This window comes from Equus caballus, chromosome 13 (assembly GCF_041296265.1).
Source record: "Equus caballus isolate H_3958 breed thoroughbred chromosome 13, TB-T2T, whole genome shotgun sequence".
Taxonomy (NCBI): Eukaryota; Metazoa; Chordata; class Mammalia; order Perissodactyla; family Equidae; genus Equus; species Equus caballus.
In genome coordinates, this window is record NC_091696.1 from 1,989,203 (window position 1) to 1,996,767 (window position 7,565).

The window sequence follows — 7,565 nt, forward strand, 5'->3', positions numbered from 1 at the left end:
TGGGCGGGAGACTCCCTTCTCATCGCACACGGTTTTGAACTATTTGGATTTTTACCGTGTTCCCGTGTGACCTAGTGAGAAAAAACTAATTATTTTTAAAACAGCCATAGCTCTATTAAATGTGGTGTGGGCAGCTCTCTGAGATTCGGCAACTGAAAAAAATAAAGGGTTCGGAAAAGTAGGTATGACACGATTTTACATCTGTATGACAACGAGTATATACACGTATACAAATGTGGTAGACACAGAGATTTCTGGAAGAATTCCCAGGAAGCAAAGACGAACTCCAGTGCCATGTGTGCAAAACCAAAGCGGCTGATTAGCGATGGGCTGGGGCCGTGGGGAGGGCAGCAAAGTCCCCTTCGAAAGGGCTCTTCCTTCTGCAGACAGATTCTCCCCAAGTTTCTGGAGCTGGCGGGGTCCCAGGTAAGCCCATGGGGTTTCAGGGCCCGTGTCAGGGCTGCGTGTGTGTGTATGTGTGTGTGCATCTGTCTGTGCCTGTGTGTGTGTGTGTGCCTATGTGTGTGTGTATGGATGTGTGCCTGTGTGTGTGTGCATCTGTGTGTGTATGGATGTGTGCCTATGTGTGTGTGTGCATCTGTGTGTGCCTGTGTGTGTGTGTGTGTGTATGTGTGCCTGTGCTGGGTGAGAACCATCCCACAGGGGCCCCTCCCAGGAGAGAGCGTTGCTCTGCCCTTGACGTTAGCAGGGCCGCCCTCCTGCAAGGTCGGCTCTGGGGCCCAGGGGTCAGCGTCCGCATCCTCTGCCAGATTCATGTCCACTGGGACCTCAGGACGGGACTTGGTTTCGAAATAGGGTCTTTGCAGATGTAATTAGTGAAGGATCTCGAGATCATCCTGGATTCAGGATGGGCCCCAAATCCAATGACAAGTGTCCTCGTAAGAAGGGGAGAAGACACGGAGACACAGAGGGAAGACAGCCACGGGAAGCTGGAGGCAAGGACTGGAGGGACATGACCACAGCCGAGGGGCACCAGGAAGCCCCAGAAGCCGGAGGAGGCAGGAAGGGTCCTCCCCTGGGGCTTTAGGAGGGAACGTGGCCCTGAGACACCTTGATTCCAGACTCCCGTCCTCCGGAGCTGTGAGGGGACAAATGTCTGTGTCTTGGTCATTTGTTAGAGCCGCAGTAGAAATCGGACAGTCTGGACGAGGCACCTGCATCCTGGACAAAGGGGACAGGAATGGGGAAGGGCAGGCCCTCTCAGCAGGGGTGCTGGGAGGCCAGGCCAGGTGCGTGGGGTCCCCGCCCGCCCACCTCAGCCCCTCCCCGTGCGCACCTGCAGTCCAGGGGCAGCCCCCGTACAAGGGGGCAGCCCTCACCCCGAGGGGGAGTCCCAGCCTCTCAGAGGGTCCCACAGGCCTGAGGCCCAGCTGTCCCCAAGAGCCACTGCTGGTTAACTGCACCGCTCCGGCTTTTCTCACTCCCCGCTCACTGTGCTTCCCAAATAAACCTCCTGTGTCCCCATCTCAGCTTTTGGGGGCCCAAGCTGAGGCCGGACACCTCCGCATAGGACCCCGCTGGGCCTGGACCACCTGCTCTGGGGGAGGCGGCTGGTGCTTCCTGGAGATGCTGGGTCCAGGGGGCCTTTGCGCTAAGAGCTCCACATGCATTCCGAGACGTCGAGCTGTTCATGCGAGAACTTGACACTTCGGGCAGAAATATAACTTGTGACTTTCTTTCCGCGAGTTTAGAATTGGCTCCGGTACCACTCCGCACGATCCGTGCGGCCAGGAAGCGTCAGGTCGGATGTCCGTGTATTTCCCAGGTAGAAAAGGAAGGTGAGCCCGTGGCACGATATGTGGGTCCCATAAAGGTTCAGCGATCATTTCTTAGATTATTTCAACTACGTGGTCGCTTCTCTCAGCTCAGTGCATTCTCGGCCTTCGACCAACTGAAGCTCCCGCAAAGGCAGCTGGGGGTCTTGTATCAGGCGGGGGGGCCACGCCGGAGAGAGGGTCCCAGCATCCGCCTGCAGAGAATGGCCCGGGGGCGGCCTGTGGCGACGTCCCGCGGTGGGGTGGGTTTCCCCGCATGTGAGATGCCTCACCGACACGGCTGTAAATTATCGAGAACCCAGATCCTCATGCAACCAGGAACAGAACCTGCAGGAATGGACCTGGAACAGACAGGGGTGCCCCGCCTCTCCCCGTAATGTTCTTCTGACACAGGCATCGGAGCAGGAAGAGATGCAGATGCCCTCCGTGTGCCGGCTCAGGTCCTGCGGCTGCTCCGACAAAGCTCCACGAGCCGAGCGCCTTAGCGCAGCAGACGGTCATTGTCTCGCGGTTCTGGAGGCCAGGAGGCCCAAATGGAGGTGTCGGCAGAGTCGTGGTCCCTCTGAAGGTGCCAGGCAAGGATCTGTCTCAGCTGCTGCTGGCTCCCTGTCTCGGGGCAGCGTCACTCCAACTTCCCACGGCTTCTCTGTGTGCGCCTGTGTCTCTTTTCATAAGGTCACCAGTCTTACTGCATTAGGGGCCCGCCCTGCTCCCGTCTGACCTCATCTTAACTGATTACAGCGGCCACACCAAGAAGGTCGCATCCTGAGCTGCTGGGGGCTAGGACCTCAATAGACGAACCGGAGGGACGGGGGCGCTAGCATCCAACACATAACAAATGGAGAGAAAAGAAGTAGAAAAAAGGTGACTGGCGGGCCGCAGTTGTGTAAGAACTCACACTGCTGTTGTGGGTGCCAAGGGCAGTCAGCTGGGCACAGGGCTGATATGTCGTGAGTTGCGTGAAATGTGTTACTCGCTTTTCATTTTTCTGTTTGTAGAATGACATTTGCTATGTTTAAATTCTCATTAAAATGTCTAATGCAGTTTTTTCCACTATCCCTTTCATCGCGCTTCTGTAAACTATTTGTAAAACGACTTCAAATATGTTTTTTTAAATGGGTCCACTGGACCCAGGTCGTAAAAGGCGACTGCCGATTTTTCCCGGCGTACGAGGGTTGAGGCCGAATGAAAAGCTACAGACTCGTCTTTCTCACACCCAAATCACCAACACATGCAAGAGCCGGGCTGACCAAACGTGTGTCATCAAATTGCTTTTAATGGCCCCACCCGGAGCCTCCTCTGCCCTTGGCCAGCGCAGGACGGGTTCCAGGAGGGGCCGTGCCCTGGGCCTGGCTGCCTTGTCCTGCTCTGGGCTGGGGGCGCCATGGCTGCAGCCCCAGAGCCCCGCTGGTCTTCCCTTGCGTTTCTCTCCCAGTTTCTCTTTTCCCACCTGCAGATGGGGACAGCGGCACCCCCCGAGTCCCACAGAGGGCTAGGCTGGAGGTGCATACGATGGAGACTGTGGCAGAACCGCCTTCCTGGCGGGCCTTACATGTGGGGCACAATCAGATAAGCTCACCAGCACCCTTCAAAATCTCTGACATGACCCACATGGAGCAGCATCCGTCTGGTTTAAGGCCAGCCCTTTAAGGTAACGCATGCAGTCAAAGTGAGAAGCCCGAGCTAGACTCAGGAAGGAGGAGCGCAGGCAGGCTCCCGGCAGAGATGAAGCTATGCCAGCAACTTTAAGAGAACCAGCAGGTGTCACGGGGCCTGGCACTTTGACGAAGGACTTGTGATGACTTCCACCCGCCTGCAGCGTGGACCCTGTCCTGTGACCCCACCCGGGGTCCTGGCATCTTGTCCAGGACAGAGGCCGCATGTGCAAAGGAGGTGACCCCGCTGGGAACGTCCTGGGTTTATTACTGTGGTTTTGGCTGTTGCGAGGCTTCCTTGCAAGAGGAGAGCGACGTGCAGGAGCCCATTCAACAGTCCCGCCGGGAGAGAGATGGGCAAAGAGGAAAAGACCTTTGGAAGACATTGCAGAGAATTAGTGGGGTTTCCCCGGGGAGAAGAGGCATAAAGCTGGGTGACCCAATGGTAGGGAGTGAGCTCCCCAACCTGGAGGTGTGCAAGCAGGGGTGAGCCCTCTTGTTAAGAGCGTCATGTTGGTGACATAAGCCATCAGGTGAGAGGGGGTTTGACCATCTCAGGCTCCTTCCTGACAACGGGGCATCCTAAATCCGAGGAGGCTGGAGACGCGTCCCCACACTGGCCTGTCCTTTCTGATTTTGCATGGATTCACCTGTGTGTGGATCACCTTAGCCAGGGTGTCCTCCCCAGGGGTCCCCAGGCTCCTGTCCAGACCCCAGGGTAGCCCTTAGCACAAGGAGTTGGGAGGCTGGGTTTCACACTTCCAGGCTCTTGGTGCTCCTCAAGCCAGGCCCAGGCGCCCCTGACCTTGGCCCCTCCAGGGTGCCCCCATTCCCTCCCTTTGGGGACTCCCACTGCCTCCAGGATGAAATGCAGCCTCTGTGGCATGTGGCCCCTGGCGGCCATCCCAGCCACCAGGAGGGTGGAGCAGAGGTGGTGGGGAGGGCTGGCCAGGACTGGGGTGTGCAGTGAGGTACAAGGACTTGGCTTGGGGACCCCTGGGTGACGGCACCCACTGACATCGCTTCCAATGCACCCCTTCCCCTGAGTCCAAGACGCAAACATCCGATCGTGTCCCCAACAGCTGTGACATCCGGGGGACATCTCCCTGTCTGCACCCACAACGCCAGGTTCACACGGTTTGCTCCCCGACCCTGCTCTCATCCGGGCACTCCTCTCACCCACGGAGGCTCCACCATCCTCCCAACAGCCCATCCCCAGAGCCGGGCACCGCCCTTGACTCCTCTCTCCCCCTCCCCCCATCCCTAAGCCTTCCTGTCCACTCCATCCACCTGTCCCCAAATCTCTCTCCATCGTCCTCTTCCCCCATCTCCTCTCCTGCCCCCACCCCAGCCGAAGACACCATCCTCCCCATCAGGACTGCCGGGTGCCTACCAGCCGGTCTCCCCCAGAAATGCTGTTAGGGGCCAGCACTTGGCACCGTGGGAGGGAGGGGGGAGGGGCTGTACTTTCAAGCATGAAACAGATACGGCGCTGAAGCTGGTCACACAGGTGCCGGGGCTGGGCCCCTTCTGCTCCCGCATTCCCCCACAGCACCCCGAGGAGGTCTGAAACAGAAACTCAGCAGCGGGCCTGGGGCGGGGCTGAGGGTGCCGGAGCTCAGATTTCATCAGGAGTCTTCATCGTCCGTCCTCTGTTCGTTGGCTCTCTCGGATTTTCACATGGCCTGCAAAGGAGAGCAGAACTCGCCCTTCTCATGCCTCCCCTCCGGGTTTTTCCTTATCCTGTTGGTGCTCTCGCCCATCCCTCGCCCAGAAGCGCTCAGAGGCTGCCTCTATCAGGCGGGGCTGACATTTCCTGGGCCAAGCCACAGTTACTTCTTTTTCCTGTTGCGACGCTGGCTATGAAACCAGAAATAGTTGTAGCCCGCGGGGGACATCTCTACAACTTGCACTAAAACACGGAGCCTGTGGTCAGCCCCTGGGAGGCCGCAGCCCTTGCACAGAGGCCCAGGGTCCCGAAGGTGGGTGGCAGCCAGCAAAGCTGCTGGAGGGAAAGACAGCCCGCGGGGTCCCAGCCTGAAGGAGCTCGGGGAATGGAAGAGGGGGAGATGAAGGTTACAGTGTGGGGCGTCTCCAGGTCACAGGTCCCCCACGGCAGGTGCCCTCCTGGTTAAGGAGGTCGCTAGGGTGCAAGGGAGCTCTTCTGGCTCTGGAGCCCCAAATTTGGCTTCGGGTCCCCACTCATCACTTACACAGCTGTGCATCTTTGGTTATAATTGGTTGACTTCTCTGAGCCTCTGCTACCTTGTCTGCAAATGAGGAGATAATATGTAGCTATTTCAGAGAGGGTAAGTACAAATGTAGCTGTGTTGCTAATGTAAGAACTGAGTTGTTTCTTGTCAATGGAAGTGAAACTGACATGAGAAAATCAACCATTTGAAGCGAACAATTCTGTGACATTCAGCACATTCACAGTGCTGTGCAACCACCATCTTTATCTAGTTCCAAATCACTTCATCACCCCGAGGGGGGACCGGGCCCCATCATGCAGCTCCCCTCCCCTCCTCTCAGGGAAGCATGGTCTTTATCTCAGCCCCAGGTGCGTCCGCCGAGCCCCTCGCCCTGCGTCTGAGCCTGAGTCCCCGCCTTGGAGCTCTGTTCGAATCCCCAGAAGGCCTTTGCAGCATGCAAGTCAGGCTCCTGCGCGCCTGAATCTCTATTTAATTCAAACCAACCTTTACCAACCCTCCCAGGGGCTGGGGATCTCATGGGAAACGCTTTCAAACCCACAACGCGCTTTATCCCGGCAACGGGTCTCAGGTCTGGCTGGAACTAAACATTAGACTTTTATTTCCTGTGTCCCACTCTCATTTGACCAGGGAACCCTTTTATCTCATCAAGGGGGCACCCATAACCAGGTCCTCTGGGCAATGATTTCATTTCATCTTCGTTTTGCAACCACTTCTTCATAATTAGCAAAATCTCGGCTGGGGGACGTTTTTAAATGGAGGTATAATTTATATAAGACAAAATTTATCCTTTTGCATGTACCATTTTAGGAGTTTTGACAAATGCCTATAGTCATGGAACCCGCACCCCTGCTCCAATCAAGACACAGAACAGTTCCATCCCCCCTAAATTTCCTCCTGCCCCTTCGGAGTCCACCCCTCCCCCAACCCCAACCCCTGGACCCTACCCTTTTGCCTTTTCCAGGAAGTCACCTAAACGCAATCATACAGGATGTAGTATTTTGCCATCAGCTTCCTTACTCAGCAGAATGCATCTGAGACTCGTCTGGGTTGTGGCGTGGACCGACAGTTTGTGCTTCTTCACCGTGGAGATGTATTCCAATGCACGGATGTGCCGCCATTTGTCTACCCATCTCCCAGTTGAAGGATTTGGGGGTTGTTCCCAGTTTTTGGCACTTATGAATAAAGCCACTAAAAACATTCACACACCGTTTTTGTGCCAATATGAGCCTTCGTTTCTCTTAGGTTAGTACCTACGAGTGGGTTGGCTGGGCTGTGTGATGGATTTATATTTAACTTTTTTCTTTTTTTTTTTTTAAAAGATTTTTATTTTTGCTTTATCTCCCCAAAGCCCCCTGGTACATAGTTGTATATTTTTTTAGTTATGGGTCCTTCTAGTTGTGGCATGTGGGACGCTGCCTCAGCGTGGCTTGACGAGCGGTGCCATGTCCATACCCAGGATCCGAACTGGCGAAACCCTGGGCCGCCGCAGCACAGCGCGCAAACCTAACCACTCTGCCACAGGGCCAGCCCCTATGTTTAACTTTTTAAGAAACTGCCAACCAGTTCTTCAGAGGACTGTGCCATGCTGCATTCCTGCCAGCAGTGGGGGAGAGAATAGGAAATAACCTTTTAAAATGACTTATTATGTAATTTTTGATAAATACTGTTATGGGCTAATTGTGTCCCCTTTCCAAAAAAAAGGTATGTTGGAGTCCTAAACCCCAGGACCTCAGAACGTGACCTTATTTGGAGAGAGGATCTTTACAGAGGAAATCAAGTTAAAATGAGGTCATTAGGGTGGGCCCTAATCCCGTATGACTTGGTGTCCTCATAAAAAGAGGACATTTGGACGCACAGACAGACGGGCACAGAGGGAAGTTCACGTGAAGACACACAGAGAA